The 21,270-nt window shown below is 36.9% G+C and overlaps 1 long non-coding RNA gene across 1 annotated transcript in view; it reads right to left on the minus strand.

Annotated features, from left to right (window-relative positions):
• LOC102128930 (uncharacterized) overlaps positions 1–14,841 on the minus strand; it is a 567,074-nt gene extending 552,233 nt beyond the window's left edge. Inside the window, exon 1 of the long non-coding RNA XR_006697640.2 lies at positions 14,704–14,841. This is a non-coding gene — a long non-coding RNA (uncharacterized lncRNA). The remainder of the gene's footprint in view (positions 1–14,703) is intronic.
• Between the last annotated feature and the right edge of the window lie 6,429 nt (positions 14,842–21,270).

Consider the following 21,270-nt stretch of genomic DNA (forward strand, 5'->3'; position numbering starts at 1 on the left):
TGAAGAGAGTAGTGGTTCTCCTAACATGGAGTATGAGATCTGAGAGTGGACAGACTTCCTCCTCAAGTGGGTCCCTGAAGCCCGAGTAGCCTAACTGGGAGGCACCTCCCAGTAGGGGCCAACTGACACCTCATATGACTGGGTGCCCATCTGAGACAAAGCTTCCAGATGAACAATCCGACAGCAACATTTGCCATTTTGCAATATTTGCTGTTCTGCAGCCTCCTCTGGTGATACCCAGGCAAATAGGGTCTGGAATGGACCTCCAGCAAACTCCAACAGACTTGCAGCTGAGGGACCTGACTGTTAGAAGGAAAACTAACAAACAGAAAGGACATCCACGCCAAAACCCCATTTGCACGTCACCATCATCAAAGACCAAAGGTAGATAAAAACACAAAGATGGGGAGAAATCAGAGCAGAAAAGCTGAAAATTCTAAAAACCACAGCACCTCTTCTCCTCCAAATGAACACAGCTCCTCGCCAGCGACAGAACAAAGCTGGATGGAGAATGACTTTGACAAGTTGATAGAAGGCGGCTTCAGACGATCGGTAATAACAAACTTCTCCAAGCTAAAGGAGGATGTTTGAACCCATCGCAAAGAATCTAAAAACCTTGAAAAAAGATTAGACGAATGGCTAACTAGAATAAACAGCGTAGAAAAGACGTTAAATGACCTGATGGAGCTGAAAACCGTGGCACAAGAACTACATGATGCATGCACAAGCTTCAGTAGCCGATTCGACCAACTGGAAGACACGGTATCAGCGATTGAAGACCAAATGAATGAAATGAAGCAAGAGAAGTTTAGAGAAAAAAGAGTAAAAAGAAATAAATAAAGCCTTCAAGAAATATGGGACTATGTGAAAAGACCAAATCTACATCTGATTGGGGTACCTGAAAGTGACAGGGAGAATGGAAACAAGTTGGAAAACACTCTTCAGAATATTATCCAGAACTTCCCCAACTTAGCAAGGTAGGCCAACATTCAAATTCAGCAAATACAGAGAACACCACAAAGATACTCCTCGAGAAGAGCAACTCCAAGACACATCATTGTCAGATTCACCAAAGTTGAAATGAAGGGAAAAATGTTAAGGGCAGCCAGAGAGAAAAGTAGGGTTAACCACAAAGAGAAGCCCATAAGACTCACAGTGGATCTCTTGGCAGAAACTCTACAAGTCAGAAGAGAATTCCACATCCTTAAAGAAAAGAATTTTCAACCTAGAATTTCATATCCAGCCACACTAAGCTTCATAAATAAAGGAGAAATAAAATCTTTTACAGACAAGCAAATGCTGAGAGATTTTGTCACCACCAGGCCTGCCTTACAAGAGCTCCTGAAGGAAGCACTAAACATGGAAAGGAACAATTGGTACCAGCCACTGCAAAAACACGCCAAATTGTAAAGGCCACCAATGCCAATGCTAGGAAGAAACTGCATCAACTAAAGGTCAAAATAACCAACTAACATCATAATGACAGGATCAAATTCACACATAACAACATTAATCTTAAATGTAAATGGACTAAATGGTCCAATTAAAAGACACATATGGCAAACTGGATAAAGAGTCAAGACCCATCAGTTTGCTGTATTCAGGAGACCCATCTCACATGCAAAGATGCACACAGGCTCAAAATAAAGGGATGGAGGAAGATCTACCAAGAAAATGGAAAACAAAACAAAAACGGGTTGTAATCCTAGTCTCTGATTAAACAGACTTTAAACCAACAACAATCAAAAGAGACAAAGAAGGCCATTACATAATGGTAAAGGGATCAACTCAACAAGAAGAGCTAACTATTCTAAATATATATGCATCCAATACAAGAGCACCCAGATTCATAAAGCAAGTTCTTAGAGATATACAAAGAGACGTAGATTCCCACACAATAATGGGAGACTGTAACACCTCACTGTCAAAATTAGACAGATCAATGAGACAGAAACTTAACAAATATACAGGAATTGAACTCAGCTCAGCACCAAGCAGACCTAATAGACATCTACAGAACTCTCCACCCCAAATCAACAGAATATATAATCTTCTCAGCTTCACATTGCACTTATTCCAAAATTGACCATATAGTTGGAAGTAAAGCACTCCTCAGCAAATGTAAAAGAACAGAAATTATCACAAACTGTCTCTCAGACCACAGTGCAATCAAACTAGAACTCAGGATTAAAGAAACTCACTCAAAACCACACAACTACATGGCAACTGAACAACCTGCTCCTGAATGACTACTGGGTACATAACAAAATGAAGGCAGTAATAAATATGTTCTTTGACATAACATCAGAACAAAGACATAACATACCAGAATCTCTGGGAAACATTTAAAGCAGTGTGTAGAGGGAAATTTATAGCACTAAATGCCCACAAGAGAAAGCAGGAAAGATGTAAAATTGACAGCGTAACGTCACAATTAAAAGAACTAGAGAAGCAAGAGCAAACACATTCAAAAGCTAGCAGAAGGCAAGAAATAACTAAGATCAGAGCAGAACTGAAGGAGATAGAGATACAAAAAACCCTTCAAAAAATCAATGAATCCAGGAGTTGGTTTTTCGAGAACATCAACAAAATTGATAGACTGCTAGCAAGACTAATAAAGAAGAAAAGAGAGAAGAATCAAATAGACATAATAAAAAATGATAAAGGGGTATCACCACCATTCCCACAGAAATACAAACTACCATCAGAGAACACTTTAAACACCTCTACACAAATAAACTAGAAAATCTAGAAGAAGTGGATACATTCCTGCACACATACACAATCCCAAGACTAAACCAGGAAGAAGTTGAATCCCTGAATAGACCAATAACAGGCTCTGAAATTGAGGCAATAATTAATAGCCTACCAACGAAAAAAAGTCCAGGACCAGACGGATTCACAGCCAAATTCTACCAGAGGTACAAAGAGGAGATGGTACCATTCCTCTGAAACTACTCCAATCAACAGAAAAAGAGGGAATCCTCCCTAACTCATTTTATGAGGCCAGCATCATCCTGATACCAAAGCGTGACAGAGACACAACAAAAAAAGAATTTTAGACCAATATCCCTGATGAACATCAAGGCAAAATTCCTCAATAAAATACTGACAAACCAAATCCAGCAGCACGTCAGAAAGCTTATCCACCATGATCAAGTGGGCTTCATCCCTGGGATGCCAGGCTTGTTCAACATACACAAATCAATAAATGTAATCCATCATAGAAACAGAACCAAAGACAAAAACCACATGATTATCTCAATAGATGCAGAAAAAGCCTTTGACAAAATTCAACAGCCCTTCATGCTAAAAACTCTCAATAAATTAGGTATTGATGGGACGTATACCAAAATAATAAGAGCTATTTAAGACAAACCCACAGCCAATATCATACTGAATGGGCAAAAACTGGAAGCATTCCCTTTGAAAATTTGCACAAGACAGGGATGCCCTCTCTTACTACTCCTATTCAACATAGTGTTGGAAGTTCTGGCAAGGGCAATCAGTCGGGAGAAAGAAATAAAGGGTATTTAATTAGGAAAGAGGAAGTCAAATCGTCCGTGTTTGCAGATGACATGATTGTATATTTAGAAAACCCCATTGTCTCAGCCCAAAATCTCCTTAAGCTCATAAGCAACTTCAGCAGTCTCAGGATACAAAATCAATGTGCAAACATCACAAGCTTTCCTATACACCAATAACAGACAAACAGAGAGGCAAATCATGAGTGAGATTCCATTCACAATTGTTTCAAAGAGAATAAAATACCTAGGAATCCACCTTACAAGGAATGTGAAGCACCTCTTCAAGGAGAACTACAAACCACTGCTCAGTGAAATAAAAGAGGACACAAACAAACGGAAGAACATACCATGCTCATGGATAGGAAGAATCAATATCGTGAAAATGGCCATACTGCCCAAGGTCATTTATAGATTCAATGCCATCCCCATCAAGCTACCAATGAGTTTCTTCACAGAATTGGAAAAAGCTACTTTAAAGTTCATATGGAATCAGAAAAGAGCCCACATTGCCAATACAACCCTAACCAAAAAGAACAAACCTGGAGGCATCATGCTATCTGACTTCAAACTATACTACAAGGCTACAGTAACCAAAACAGCATGGTACTGGTACCAAAACAGAGATATAGAACAATGGAACAGAACAGAGGCCTCAGAAATAACACCACACATCTACAGCCATCTGATCCTTGACAAACCTGACAACAACAAGAAATGGGGAAAGGATTCCCTATTTAATAAATGGTGCTGGGAAAACTGGCTAGCTATATGTAGAAAGCTGAAACTGGATCCCTTCCTTATACCTTATACAAAAATTATTTCAAGATGGATTAAAGACCTAAATGTTAGACCTAAGACCATAAAATCCCTAGAAGAAAATCTAGGCAATACCATTCAGGACATAGGCATAGGCAAGGACTTCATGACTAAAACACCAAAAGCAATGGCAACAAAAGACAAAGTTAACAAATGGGATCTAATTAAACTAAAGAGCTTCTGCACAGCAAAAAAAAACTACCATAGAGTGAACAGGCAACCCACAGAATGGGAGAAAATTTTTGCAATCTGCTCATCTGACAAAGGGCTACTATCCAGAATCTACAAAGAACTTAAAGTTACAAGAAAAAAATCAAACAACCCCATCAAAAAGTGGGCAAAACATATGAACAGACACTTCTCAAAAGACGACATTTATGCAGCCAACAGACACATGAAAAAATGCTCATCATCACTCGCCATCAGAGAAATGCAAATCAAAGCCAAAATGAGATACCATCTCACACCAGTTAGAATGGCGATCATTAAAAAGTCAGGAAACAACAGGTGCTGGAGAGGATGTGGAGAAATAGGAACACTTTTACACTGTTGGTGGGACTGTAAACTAGTTCAACCATTGTGGAAGACACTTTGACGATTCCTCAAGGATCTAGAACTAGAAATACCATTTGACCCAGCCATCCCATTACTGGGTATATACCCAAAGGATTATAAATCATGCTGCTATAAAGACACATGCACACGTATGTTTATTGCGGCACTATTCACAATAGCAAAGACTTGGAACCAACCCAAATGTCCATCAATGACAGACTGGATTAAGAACATGTGGCACATATACACCATGGAATACTATGCAGCCATAAAAAAGGATGAGTGCATGTCTTTGTAGGGACATGAATGAAGCTGGAAACCATCATTCTGAGCAAACTATTCCAAGGACAGAAAACCAAGCACTGCAGGTTCTCACTCATAGCTGGGAATTGAACAATGAGAACACTTGGACATAGGATGGGTAATATCACACACAGTGGCCTGTCATGGGGTTAGGGGAGAGGGGAGGGATAGCATTAGGATATATGCCTCATGTAAATGATGGGTTAATGGGTGCAGCACACCAATATGCCCATGTATACATATGTAACAAACCTGCACGTTGTGCACATGTACCCTAGAACTTAGTGTATAATAATAAAAAATTAAATCCATAATATCTTTTTTGAAACTTGTAATTTTAACTATCACTTTGATGATGGAAATCTTCCATTTAAGGAAAAAATTATTTTACTGATAATGTAACATGAATTTAATTTAAAAATTTACTTCAAAAAAAAAGAATGAGATATATCCCTGGGAAATGCAATTTTAGAGATGTTTTTCAATGTCTATATTTCATTAATTATTCATAAAGTAGAGTTTTGAGGCAGAAACAATTTTTCCATCATATTTGTAACCATAAAAGATTGAAGATGGATTCATTTTTTTTTCAACTTTTAAGTTCCAGGGGACGCATTCATTTTTAATTAAGTGGAAGTAATGCTTAAACCATGAATAAAGATACAGATTCATTAGAAAAATAAAATAAAAGTAAAAATAATTAAAAAAGAAAATTAGCCTATATGTGCTCAGTTTCCTTATCTGTTAAATGTCACAATAAAGTGACACACCTATTTATGAGAATCAAATTAAAAAACGCATATAAACAACTTAGTGCATTGCAGACCCATAAGAAACATTAGCATATAGTTATTATTTATTACTGAGGAAGTTGCAAATGAGGCTTTATACAATATTAAAACAACTGTGTCTTTTAGAACAAATTTGAGAGCAAGCTGCCTAGGTTAGGGCAAAGCTAATGTGCAAAAAGAATAATTCAGACCAAAAAGGAAATATTTCAAATGAAAAATCTAGAGGACTTGAAGCCTAAATGAACAAACACCAAGATTCAGTACTCTTTTCCCCCATTCTCTCATTCTTTCTCTCCTGTTGATGACCTTCTTTTTGTCTTCTTTTACCTTGGCTTCCAATGAGACACTGTTCTCTGGGTCTCCTCCCAGAACCTCTGATGATTTCTCTTTTTTTCTTTCTTTCACTCCTGAAATGCATATGATCCAAGTTTTTACCCTTAACATTTTCACTTCTCTTTCTCAACTACCTCATTCCTTTGAACAATCTATTCAATCCCCTGTCTCCAGTTGACACTTCTATAAAAATGGCCTCCAAATCTGAAATCCAGGCTAAGTTCTCTCCTTTACATTTCAGCTGTGTATTTCCAGCTGCTTCCTGAAGCCGTCCACCTGTCCCATCTGCTCTTCACACTCAGTATATTTGCCCCCTTCTCCCTTCATCCAGCTACTCCTCTTGACTTCTCCAGTTTTACTAATAGTGAGGCCATCTTCCTGGGCATCAAGATTTAACATTCTGGTATCACCTCTGTATTAGTTCCCTCTCACATTGTTATAAAGAAATGCCTGAGACTGAATAATTTATAACCAAAGAAATTTAATTGACTCATGATTCTGCAGGCTGTACAGAAAGCATGGTGGCAGCTGCTTCTGGGGAGGCCTCAAGGAGCTTTTACTCATGGCAGGAGGCACAGTGGCAGCAGGTTCTTCACATGGTGAAAGCAGGCACAAGCGAGAGACAGCAAAGTGCCATGCAGTTTTTAACAGCCAGATCTCCCAAGAAGTCACTCAGTATCAAGAGGGCAGCACCAAGAGGATAGGCACTAAACTATTCATGAGAAATCCACCCCCGTGATTGAATGACCTCCCACCAGGCCCTGCCTCCATTACTGGGGATTGCAATTCACATGAGATTTGAGTAGGGACACATATATAAACTACATCAAGTCTCTCACTTTTTTCTCTTATCCTCCATCTCCAAGTTTTAGCTAAATTCTATACATTTCAATTCTGCAATATATTTCTAAATAATTCTTATCTCTGTTAACACTTCCTCTGTCCTTTAGTCCCTATCACCCTTCAACTGATATTAGAAAGGCCTCCTATGGGTCTCTCTGCCCTCAGAATATCCTCCAGTCCTAATCCACTTTACAGTATACTCTTCCTGCTCACAATTCTGAATAAACTACTTACCTGCTCAAAAACATTCATTAGCTCTTCACTATTATAGAGCCAACCCCCTTTTCTCTACCATTCTCAAGCTCCTATGACATGGCCCATATCCTATTTTTCCAACATTTTTTCCTGCCTACTCTTCTTAATGACTCCTCTACTCCAGCCCAATTGAATCACTTGTTCATTCCAATCTATACTCTGACATTTTTAACATCACAATTTGTTCACACTTTCTGCTGTCTTGAATTTCTTTCCTCATCTCTGAAGAGATCCTTATTTCCATCACATGTGCAAGTAATCTCTCACCCCCTCTGACTTTCTCAAACCATCCACAATTCTTTTGCAATACTTTTCATTTTATACTTTCTATTCTAGTCATTTGGGTATGTCTTATCCTACATATGAACTGTAAGTCAATAAGGACAGGATCTATAAATTATACAATTTTGTATCCACCATTATCACCAGTGCAGGGCTTTCCACATACTACATCATCAACAATGTATGTTGATTGTCAAAATAGTTATGAAAAGTCCTTCTTTGATCCTGTTAGCATAAATTTAATTGGCAGTTCAGGATCCTATTTGCCTAAATGAGAGTACAGCATCACTGAAGTATTGTATGGTCCTTGCACAGCCTACTGAGAATTACTGTAAAACGAGCAGAGAGACGTTGCCACAAAAATGCATTCGACAAAACCAATAGACACAAGCACAATCTTGGTGGCAAGATGACACAAGAATCAAGGAAATTCCGTAACTATCCTTGCAAATATCTCTCCTCACAGCTTTCAGCTCTAAATGCAGCTATTAATTGGTAGCATCGACAAAATTAATTTGGTAAATCCCTCTGAAGCTTGTTGATTTAAGCTTCCTGTGATACTGCTAGGTTTTAGCCCTTAATTAAATTTATGTGCTGATATGTTAAATCCTTTTCATTTCTGTTTAACCCCCTATTCAAGGAGGTTTTGTTCCAATATCATATCAAAACCTAGCTGGATCACAAAGCAAAGTTTAAAGAAGACTGTAGTTTTTCTGACTTTCTAGTTACACTTGTAGAATTAGAATTTGAAGTCTATATAAGAAATCCAAATGGGGAAATTAAAATGCAGTTGTTCCTAGGCATCTCCCCGTGCCTGATGGGCTCAACTCCAGTTCTTGTATTTTGATGAATTACATTACAAATTAGCCCTATCATCTCACCATCAAATTTGCATGTTTTATTCCTTCTTTGGAACTTAGAGATTAAAAATAAATTTTAGTTTCTTCCAACATAGTTTCCAAATTTACTACTCCTCTTTCCTTCACATCTGACACTAAGCCAAGCCAAAGGCAGAGTACTCCCTCCCTGGTGATGTCCCTGCTCATCCATCACGTCTTGCTGATGCAATCCAGTTCCATAAGCTGTCTTCAGGGAGCATGGGTGGCCAACAGACGTGAGCCCATGAGTGAATGGAAGAATTGTGTAAGACTCTGTCTTTTGTGTAGGGAAAATGCAAGGACATGTTTGCCAGATCTCCTGGATGCTTTCTGTGGATAGTTTTAATCTCTTCTTCAAATAGAAGAAGTTCTTCCTTTAAACATTTATTTTTACAATTTTTCTTTTTTGTTTTTGTTTTGCACATAAGCTTAATTTATGTGTACCTTTTAAGATCTTGGTTAAAAAATTCTCCCAAAAGAATACTAGCTACATACCAGGGAAATAGATACAGAATGAAAATTATCCAAAAAGCTTGGTTAACTTCTTTATCCCAACACACACACTTTGTATTAGCAAAGAAACTAAGCTAGACCGAAAATAATCTTCAATTTGGTTTACCTAAATAATTATTCAATTTCCATTTTAATTTTCCTAGTAAAAACTTAATGTGCATTCTCTGTTTTATTTCTAACGTGTTAGCACATCTATAAGATATAGATCTATGTAGATTTCCCTTTCAAATTTCACATTTTGATTATATAAAAATTAAATGATATTTAGAGAGGATATTTGATAATATAAGGTTTTACTTGCACATTTGGTAAGTGTTAACTTTGTTATTGTTTCAGTTTTCTTTTAACAGGCTGTTAGCTATGCATCTGGGAGCCCTAGCAGATGCAATTTCTCCTTCGATAGGGACAAAAAGCAGCTAGATGCTCTACACAGGCATTGGAAAGGTCATCCAAAGCATATTTTAAGAGCCTCTATTACTTTTGCAGGTTTTTGTCACACTGAACCTTGTGCTTGGAAATAAAAAATAAGAGATTTTTGTTTTACTTGTCAAAGCACTCCCTCCTCTAATATGCACAGCAATAATAAGGGGTGGGTCAATTTGCACGAGGAGCCAATGATTTTCTGTAATAGAAAGGACCACAGTCCTAGTCTCTGTCACCAACTTCCTCTCCATAAAGGTCAGGGTAGATTTAGATGGCCTCATGAGGCAACGATGAACAACAAGACTCCTAAAATATGGTTAAAACAAAGGTAGAGAGTGAAGGGAGTGAGCAAGGCCTGGAATGAATCAGGGTATCATCTGTGCTTCTGAGTCTCAGGGTGTGGTAGGCACGAGAATACACCTGGTGGACTTCCACCCACAAGAAGCGTGTTTAACTAAGGCCCCAGCCACCACTCCCTGAAACCTATCCCTGCATTTGTGCCATGGCCACATCTCCCATAGGCTGCTTCCTGCCAATGACCTGTCTCTGGGAGACATGAGACTTCTTTTTGGCTGACTGGCTCGAGAACTCCCCTAAAGTTTTATCAAACCTTCCTGAGACCATATAGAAATCTAGGAGGCTTGCAGCCAACTTTCTCTCCCTCTCTCCTTCACTTGAGGTCAGACTAGCATCACATTCTGATGACTGGCTCAACTCTCTTCCTACTTCTTTTACATGCAGGCATTTCCTCCTAATAAAATCCTTGCCTGTTTTATTCCATCTTGGCATCTGCTTCTTGGAGGACTCACACTAACATGCACAGTACAAGTGCTGAACCTGTCTTGACCTACTTCGAGTCATTTGTGTCCCAGGAGCTATTAGAATGAACCTTATGAAACTGCCAGCATCCAACCATTGGTGACTTACAAAAATAACCATTTCATGTAGTTCAACCTAATAGTAGTGCAGAATGCTGACAGGGTTGAAACACTGGAGACTCAGTTCTCTAAAGCCCAGAGTTTCTTTTTGAGACTGAAATAAGAATCTACATTCCTTTTCCTGAGAGGGCTGAATCTGAGATAGTTAGCCCAGTTCCTGAGCTCAGGATAGCTTTGATCCAGGAAATCTGATGCTTTCCTTTGCCCATGTTTCCCTCAGGATACAGCTTGGCTGCTTAATCAGCCTTACTCAATGGCTATTTCCACTGGAGCCCCACTCATCGTCATTACTTACCTGAAAGACGATGGGCATCAAAACGTGCCCTGATTCGCTCCTGTAGGTAGCCTTTGCTTCATGGAAATGCTTTGGCTCAGGAATTGATAGAACTTTGACCTTGAAGGCACTGATAAGTTCGTGGGGAATTCTTTTTAAAATCAGAGGTATCCTAGAAACTGGAAGAGTCCACCTTTCCAGAACTAGGCAGGATTGATTCAGAACTCAGAATGACTGCTGCACAGGGAACTCTGCACCACCTTTCTTGTTTCCAACACAGCCCAGGAAGGCAGCTTCCACTCTGGAGACAGGAACCCTCTGCCACAGCTGGCATACTGAACTAGGAATAAATCAGAGAATTCTCTTCCACTTTCCAGATCACTGAAAATAGGGACTCATAGGAGTATAAAGAAAAATAATGGGACCTTGGAGGGGAATATACTGGACTTCTTGCTCCTATTGGCAATGGTAGTTCAGTCTGGCTTGACTAGGGCATGCAACTTGCCCCTCAAATTCAATATGCCAACTACACATAGTAAAAATGTTAATGTAAGAATTTACCTTTTAATGGAGAAATTAATTTTCACAATTATTAAACCTAAATCAAATTGTAATTTAAAGTATGAAGATTTTGCTATTCAAAAATCTTTATGTTTCTGAAACTTTAGCTTTTAAAATTAGGTAACCACATAACTTTTATTCTCAAATGCTATGAGAAAAGTCTTACTTTTCCTCCAATAATTTCCTTTTTATTAAAGAAGAAAAATAACTTTACATGTGATTAATTTGAGAACTTTAATATAAAAAATAGCCTCCATTTCTGAGCACTTACGGTCTGCTAAAATAAAGTTAGGAACTATTGAATACTTGAGTTCTTCCACCAGTACTGACTCAGTGCTATGAAATGAATAGAATAAAATCACTATTGCTTTTGTGTATATTTCTTCTTTGTGTATTCTATATTTCTTCTATGCAACTTGAAACACTGCCATATTTTGTATTGTACTTTACATAAACATTTCTCTAATTTATCATAAGCCTTTCATGAACATTATTTTTCCATTGTGTGCACATTATAAGATGTTTAACCCTTCCTTATGTTTAGATACTTAGATTGTTTCACTTTTTTTTGCCTCAACTGAACATATAATCATTCTCAAGAGTAGAATTACTGGGTTAAAGATTACAGTAGTCCCCCCACTTATCCACAGGAGACAGGTGGATGGTTGAAACCAGATATAGTACTGAACCCCATATATACTGTTTTTTTCCTATACATACATACATATAACAAACTTTCATTTAAAAATTAGGAACAGTAAAAGATTAACAACAACTAATAAAAAAGAACAATTATAACAATATGCCAGCCTCACTACTTTTGCACTTTGAAGCAATTATTAAGTAAAATAAAGGTTATTTGAACACAAGCACTGAGATACCACAGCAGTCAATCTGACACCAAGACAGCTACTAAGTAACTAGTAGCGTCTACTGGGTGGATACGCTAGACAAAGGGATTATTCACTACCCAGGTGGGACAGAATGGGATGGTAGAAATTCGATCATGTTTCTCAGAATGGCATACAATTTAAAACTTATGAATTGTTTATTTCTGGAATTTTCCGTTTAATATTTTCAGATTGTGGTTGACCAAGGGTAACTGAAACCATAGAAAGTAAAAACCTTGGATAAGGAGGGACTACTGTATTAACACTTTTAAACTCAATATACATCTTCAAATTTATTTTACATTTTTATCAGCAACACATGACTATTCCTATTGGAGACCTTGAATAATATGGAAGAAAGATGTGGAAGACCCTAAGACATTCTTCAGAAAAACATCTTTTCTAACATGAAAAAAATGGCATTTCATTTAAATTTCCATTACCATACCAATAATATTTGACATTTTTCACCAACTTTGTTAAGTAATCTATATCTGTATTATTTAGAGTAACTCCAGAGTTCTTACTTTGAAATGCTCAAAAGTCATCTCTGTAATCCTCTTGAAAATTTTCACGAGTTATTTCAAATAGACAGGCTTAAATAGGACTGTTATCTATTCTGCATCACTTACCTCTTTTGTCTCAGTCTAATTGGTGTAGTGGAATTTACATTAATAAATGAACCAGGATATTTACATAGTTCTCTCCCTCTCTTTCTGTGTGTGTGTGTGTGTGTGTGAGAGAGAGAGAGACAGAGAGAGGCTAATCTCCAATCTTCTCTCAAACCATAGGAATCACTGACTTATGTCACAATCATAAGTCACTCATAACTAAATTTATTTTCCTCTTCAAATTACATTATCCTTGTTACTTCTCACATGTTCCATTTTGTCCTAAAAGTTTCTTACATTATCACCAAATATATAGTAAAAATCCTCAATATTAAAAATTAACACACCATGATTCAAGTTGATTTTTAAATATTTTCTCCCTAATGATGTATGTCTTGGTGAAGAGAATTTTTTTTCTAAGATTAACTTACTCAATTCATTCTCTCCAGATTGTGGATTGGAAGTTGGATGAAACATTATAAATCAATGTGGAAAAATAATTTTGCCAAATTTCAATCTCAATCAGTATCCATCAAAACTTTATCCTTTGGCTGTTTCAAGATATTTGTGTGATATTTTTAAGCTGTTAAAAGTTTATTTATTTTAAAGGCTCAATGGGCTTCCTGGATGCCAAATCACTTTTTTAAAAATTTTGATGATACAAACTAAAATGAATTAAAAACACATGGAATCAATGTTCTCTAAAATATATGTGTTTTCAAAGTTTAGAGAAAGAGGGTGGGAAGAGGTGCTTGGCAGCATGTTTGGGTTTTAGTAAATCCGAAATTTTCGAAAAATTGTTCCAGATGTTGATGAACCCCTTGGTTCCCCTAAGTTTCACCCAAACCTGCTATAAATAAAGATAATTATAAACAGCAATAAACTAAGGTTAAGGCAGTATGTAATGAATGCCATAGGAATCATAATTGATTTGAATTAACTCTGAACTGAATTTAGCCACAGAAAATACAGATGTGGATGGGTTGTAAATACCATTAAGAAAAGTAAAGTTTTACGTACGCTCACATAAATAGGAAAATAAAAACAGAACTATTTCACACATAAAAACCTGACAGCATCCTGGCATTTCATCCTGGCATTCAGAAGCTCTCATTATCTAGCCCAGTGGTTCTTCAGACAGGATGATAAATCTCCCATGGAGGATGTTTGGAAACTTGTGGGACATTTTTGGTTGTCACAATGACTGGAAAGAGCTACTGCCTTTTATTACCCAGTGGCCAAGGACGATTAACATCCTGAAATTCCCATAAAATGAGAAAATATTCACCCAAGTAACCATGGTGTCCCCACCAGTCTCCCCAGCACTCTCTGACCCCTAAATTTGTATCTCACCAAGTTTCCTCACATCCTCCACAAATCACAGCCACCCTGCCTTTGTGTTTTTCCTCTACTGTTCCTTTCCTTGGAATTTTTTGCGTCTCCTCTTCAATAATCCATATCTAGTATTATCTTCCAAGAAAGACTCTTTTTCACTTCAGGTCTCTCCTCTGGAAGACTGACTTCCATAGTAAACTTTTTATCTTCTCCTGAGGTATTTCAATAGCCTCATTCTCACTATTTCATATTCCCCAGTTATATCCAATACAGGGTAGTTTGTGTACACAAAAACAGCTTAATTAACTACTGCTGAACTTTTTCTTATCAAGATTGTGGACTTGTACAGACTCAGCTATAGTTTAACTTTCTTATTTGGCTTTGTTGAAAGAACTCTGCCACGTGTGTTCACATGCACACATATGTGTATGTCTGATGATATAAATATAGACACAGACATAGATATAGATTAGATACATTCCTATAAACAGACAAACCGTTGACCTCTCATTTAAGGATGGCATTGTTGGAGTAGAATTTGTCCTCTTGGTTCCATTCCTTTGATAAGCACTTACCTCTGATTCTCATGGTTTTGCCTCTTACTAGTTACACTACAATAGTAGAGAATCTTTAGAACCTTGAAGGGCAGCCAGGAAGAGTTGACTTGGAAAAATATAATCTAATACCTCTGGAAGGAAATAATTCCCACAGACGTTTGCTGGAAGATATGAACTATACATCTGGACTGCAGTAATGCTTCAGAATGACTAAGGAGAGTTTCATCTTTCAAGCCAGCGAGAGCTGTACTAGAAAGTATACTTTCGAATAGCCCTTCACTGGTTTCACGGAACAAGACTTAGGGGCTCAGGTAAAAAATGAATAACTGCTACTTTAATTTAGGGCTGATATCACTTTATGGTGATGTCTAGTACACACAGCCTCCGTCTCAAGAACATGTGACTTTTGAATGACCTCATCCCCATCATGGAGGCTTCCTACTCCTCTGGACCCCTTCCAAGTACCCCTCTTTCCACTGGAGGAGCTCTCACCAAGAGCAGCCTACAGTCCCTCTCAGCCTCAACCCACCTATAGTCCTAGAGAGGGCACAGGATTGAAAGCTCAAAAGATTCAAGATTTCATTTCAGAATGCAAAAGGGAAGAAGTGTACTTTCTGTGGACATATAAGTCTACTGGTAACACTTTCTTTATTCTCTCTGTGAAATAACTGGCTAATATGAAAATGTATAGCAATATAACAATCTTTTATTAATAAAAATGCCAAAAATAACACCATTAACACCATTGCTTTTTCTGACTATGAAAGTATCACATTTATTATTTTAAAATAAGAAATGCACAAAGATGGCAAAATAATTTGGAAATTATTTCTAATTCTACCATGTATAAATTATCACTGAATATTTCAGTAAACATTCATCCAGAGTTTATATTAACACACACACACACACACACACACACACACACATGTGCAATCCAAAATAGTATTAAATAAGGTATACACACTGCCTTCAATTTAACTTATTACTTATTATGTTATGGACACGTTTCCATGCCAAACACAAACAGAGAAGGTATAACTATATAACAAGTTTTTAAAGCTGCTTAGTATTCCACTGAATTAATGCATCATAATTTATATTAACATGGCCTTACCATCTGGCATTCAGATTGTTCTCAATATTTCACTATCTCATTCACCACTGTGATCAACATACATACATTTTGGACATTTCTCTAAGTATTTATTTTTAAGAGATAAATTCCAAGAGTGGAATTCCTGACTCTTATTAGAGTAGAAAAATAATTTTAATTTCCATTATCAAGTTCTTCCCTCAAAATGCTATACCAATTTACTCTCCAACCAGAAACATCTTAAGAAGTAATAAATCCTGGGCTTTGAACAATTAATTTACTAGGTTTTTTGGGGTTTTTTTGGGAATATAACCCACTTTGAATTTTGAGGGTGCTTGTGTGAATATTTTAGTTGTTTAAAATTATGCTTCTTAAACTGTATTCTGGTTTGCTCTGTCAAGGACCAAGGAGCAAGAACCTAGAAGAGGAGGGTGTGGGAGATGGGTAGAGAGAGGGGAAGTTAACTTTTCTGTTTTCAGAGTTGAACTAAAACAGGGCTTCTGCTTTTAAAGATTTATATAAGCTTCCCTCTGAGCAAGACTGAATACAAATGTTCAAAATCTTTAGTTAAAAATATCTTTCCTCACAGTGCCAAGGAGAAAAGGTAGTTGTTCTAGTTCACTGTCAGAACTGTGGTGGGAATGTAAATTAGTCCCTGTAACTGCGGAAAGCAGTTTGGAGATTTCTCTAAGAACTTAAAACAGAACTACCATTTAATCTAGCAATCCCATTACTGGGTATAGATCCAAAGGAAAATAAATCACTCTACCATAAACACATATGTACTCATGTTCATCACTGCACTGTTCACAATAGCAAGGACATGGAATCAACCTATCATAACTAGGTACCAACCTAGGTACCCATCAACCGTGGATTGGATAAAGAACATGTGGTACATCACCATGGAATACTATGCAGCCATAAAAAAGAACAAAATCATATCCTTTACAGCAACATGGATGCAGCTGGAGGCTAGCATCCTAAGCAAATTAAGACAGGAACAAAACACCAAATGCCACATGTTCTCACTTGTAAGTGAGAGCTAAACATTGAGTACACATGGAAAAAAAGATTAAAGCAATGGACACTGGGGACTGCTGGAGAAGGAAGAGGGCAAGGGGATTGAGAGGTGAGGAACTGCCTACTGAGTCTGTGCTCAGTACCTGGATCATGGGCTCATCCATACCCCAAACCTCAGCATCACACAGGGTTCCCATGTGACATACCTGCACAGACACCCCCTGAATCTAAAATAGAAGTTGTAATGATTAAAAACAAAAAAAGATAAACAGTTCTCAAAAGAGTATCAATTCACCATGACTTTAGGGTAAAATAAAAATTTCTATAAGGGTGACTGGCTGTACCTTTGAACTGTCAATCTTAAATGGGCTGTCATTTGTAGTAATAGTTGGAGCTATTTAAATAAAGGCAAAATCAATAATTTAACTTGAAATTAAATTATGTCAGGTTGTTAAAAAAAGAGCAAAACCCCCTGAGTTTATACAAATGCTGAGATTAAGCAAATGAGGTTATTTTACCAATTCCCATTAATGTAGTTTTGATAATATTAATAAGATAACAGAAAATGTGAGATTCAACTGTTTCATTGCAAAGACATTAAATAGTCTATCATAGTGAAGCATTTTAAAGTATAACTTTTGCAGAAATAGAGACAAGAGAAGGATACATTCACTCTCTCAGTGAATGGGAAAGAGCAGGCTGAGCGGTGAGTAGCCTGACTGGAGGGAGAGAACGGGAAAAGCAAGGAGAACTAAATACGTGGGACCCCAAACCACAAGACATGAGGTCATTCCTTGAGGTCTAATAGAAAACCAAGGGCTCAGAGTATGTGATAGGGCATTAGGAACTGGACCAATCACGCTACTGTTTAATCTGCCATTTGCATGGGAGTCCAGCAGGGGACTGTCTCTGGCAAAGACCTATGTGTGCACTCTGGGGCAAGTATTGACAAGAGAGGAGAACCACATTTTAGGGATCACAACACTCTGCTTCCTGTTTAAGCACTACTTAATGTTTAGTGCCATGAGGAACATTTTTAGGAAAGGAAAAGTAAGTAGCTCTGTTGTTGGAAAAGCAGGTATTAAATAAATTGTTTTGTGAACTCTAGACTGTAAGAACAGCCCCAGAAATTATAATGTATTTGCTTTCAACAACCGAGCATTAACATAGCATGAATCACAATGTGGTAATGTAACATAACACAACAAAACGTAACACATAGCATAACATAACATGGTAGAGAACCCGAATTCCTGTGTTTGCCAATTAAGATTCTTTTCTAAATGAAAATTATTCAAAAATCAGTGAAGACTGAATCATCAGCCCCTACACAAACTTGGCTCCACAGTTGGGCAATTCTTGACCCTCTTTGGATCTTAATTCTTTTGTCTACAAAACTAGGGAGTCAGACATCTGAGGAATCTTCCACTTCCATAACTGTCCAATTGTATAATTCCTAGAAATATTCAAATAAGGTAAAATTAGAGACTTTTTTTTAGCTCACAGAATTACTTAACGCCCTATGAAAGGAAATGTGTTTTCCTTATAGCTCCTGGAACTAGACTTTGTCCCAGCTCCATCCTCTGCCCCTCAGGCACAGCAGCTGCAAAAGCTGCAGAAAGTGGCCCGGTTCCAAAAAGCTCTTTTCCTTCTAGCACAGGGGTGAGAATATTCAAGAGCATCTGGAAAGTCTGGTTAGTGTTGCAGTTGCTTCCCAGGGTCTCATGTTGCTTCCTCACAGCAGCTAATGATACCCACAGAATAAGCATCCAAGATGTCTTCCCACAGTTCACATCCTCTGCTTCATCTGCTCTAAGGGTGTGACAGAGAAATGCTTGCTTTACGATTTAAGTGGCAGGTGAAAACTAGTACTGCTATTTGCCACATACACATCTTTAAGCAGCTAAAAACCAATGTCTAACTCTAACTCTGGAAGAAAATTTCAAGGCTAACATTTCCTTTAAGAAATCAGCAAATATTTGGTTAGCGGTTGGATTATAAACATAGATGTAACGTTGTATCTGCATCCTCATGCTTAGTAACTTGTAATGTTTAGTCAGACCAGTCTCTTACAGTCTTTGTGCAGACTATTGAAGAGATCCATTTCCCTGAAAATCAAAAGGTGGTTGACTTAGAAATAATTCAGTCACTGTGTAGCTGAAGGAAATCAAAAAGCAAGATACCAAAATATTTGAAAAACGTGTTTTACTAGTTTGGAAAAAAGTTTGATCAACACTGTCCCACATGTTTAAATCTATCCAGGAAAATTAAGGGAAGGCCTAGGTTAGATCCAAAAAGCACTTCCTACTGGCTTTCTCATTATTTCTGCAAAGCTATTTGCTTTCTCCACTAGACTCTACCCCTGACATACCTTATGTTCTTCTCTCACTGGTAAAAAACATAGGAAAGGATTTTTTCAATGCATTCACTAAGAGGTAGAAATGGCTGATAAGTTGCAAATGCTTCTTATAAGCTATTCCTCTCTCAACACAGAACAAAACCATAACCAAAGGGATGAAAGACAAATTGCAGAATGCTAGGCTGCAACCAGTCAAAAACAGAGGTTTGTGGAGAAGTGAACACTCCCGGGAGTTAACAAATGATGGTGTAAGTAATTGCCTAACTATCCACAGAATAAAATGTCTTTGTTTATGGTATCAATAATATTCTCTTTTCACCACTAAACTAGGGAAACAGGTGACAGTGACAGAACTAACTTTAAAACCTCAAAGTAATATCACTTCACTGCTAATGCTCAAAAAGTTTTGAGCACAGATTTTAAAGTAAAAACATTCAGAGAAAAAAAAGAAATCTGAGTTTACCTACTACACTGACCATCCAGGGCCACTGGGAAATCTCCTGAGTTCAGAAAATTTCCTTAAACTTTCGGAGTATAAATATGAATAATGTAATGATAATTAAATTGCACTAGTCATCTATTTGATTTAATTGAATATAATGACCAAAAGTTATTCTAGTACAAGTATTTTCAGAATGACTCTCTCAAGTAAACAATTGCCAAGCACCTCAATATTAAACTGGTGTGAGGTCTGGTTTCAATAGAGCAGCAAATAAACAATAAAATGAACACAACTACAAGGTCGTATGTCACAATTTATTTTCTGAGGAAAATAATTAAATTGAACAACCTGAAGGAAGTAGTTCCGTGTTCGTTATTTATAGTTTTCTTTAGGTCATTTAATTTTTCTTAAATCTCATTGGAAGCTTTTAATGTCTTCTTGTACATTGGAGTTGGAGGGAAATAAAATAATAATTACTTAATTATTTATAAAGAAACAGAATGTACCAAATACCATCATTTTCCTTCACATGCTTTAACTGAATTTTTCATCTTATTTTCTTAACCATTTATACAAACATTTGCCCATTTGCCGATGCTCTCACATCTGAATTTATTCCTTACAAATAATGCTTTTCTTTCTTACAACCAGTACAATAAAGCGACTTATGTTAAAGGCATTGTATTTTGATTCTCTTTTAAAAAAAAAAAAAAGTCATTCAAAATTGTAAACTTAATTTTTATAAACTGATAGTATTGACTCACATTATCGTATTACAGATGCTTTCCCTTGGGGGAGGAAAAGAGCCTTAGACCTAAGATATCTAAAGTCTTTTAGATCAAGAAACACATTTTCTTAAGAATGTGGCAAACCATCATTACTTTATATGGAATAATTTTTCTCACCTAATAACATTGTAATTCCAATACTATACAACAATTCAGTTAAGTACTAGAAATTTTAATGAATGCTAAGGATTGCCGAGAAAAGAAAATCTTTGTTTAAACAAAATAGATTTATCATTAGGGTTAAAAAATATTTATTCCCAACAGCTTCCAACACCTTTTTATTTTTGTTTATTTATTTTTTTAACTTTCTGGCCTTCTTCCATACAGCTTTACTACAGATGGTAAAGCCATAGGGAAAATAGAAGGCTTTGGGTTTGCATTTCAGAGAGATGAACCCAGGTTAAAATTTATCTGTCTCTTCTGCTTCATTACCTACAGTGATCTTGTTTGACCCCAGAGTTAATTTATAAGCCCATAAGAGGAAAAGTGCTGGGTTTAAAAATTCCTGTAATAAAGTAGACTAGAGAAAATAGTAATGGAGAAGAAAATGGAAAGAGTATGTCTGGTAGAAATGAGGATCATTTAACTACTCCCTAACACATCTAATATCAACTACTCCCTAACACATCTAATATCTAACACAACTACCAGATTACTAAAACAATATGGTGACCCTGGCAGAAACTGTATCAAGTGTTCAGATTGAATAATTTAATAGTTAAATTAAATCCCAGATTGTACTTTTAACAACTAAAAAAAGTACATAGTGAAGACATGAAGAAACACACTTGCATATTAAGCAAATTTGATCTATTCTGGACATAATCTAATTCTTTTTCATTTCCAAAGTGATTCTAAATCAGCACAATGTCTGAAT

Source organism: Macaca fascicularis, chromosome 4 (assembly GCF_037993035.2).
Source record: "Macaca fascicularis isolate 582-1 chromosome 4, T2T-MFA8v1.1".
Classification (NCBI taxonomy): domain Eukaryota; kingdom Metazoa; phylum Chordata; class Mammalia; order Primates; family Cercopithecidae; genus Macaca; species Macaca fascicularis.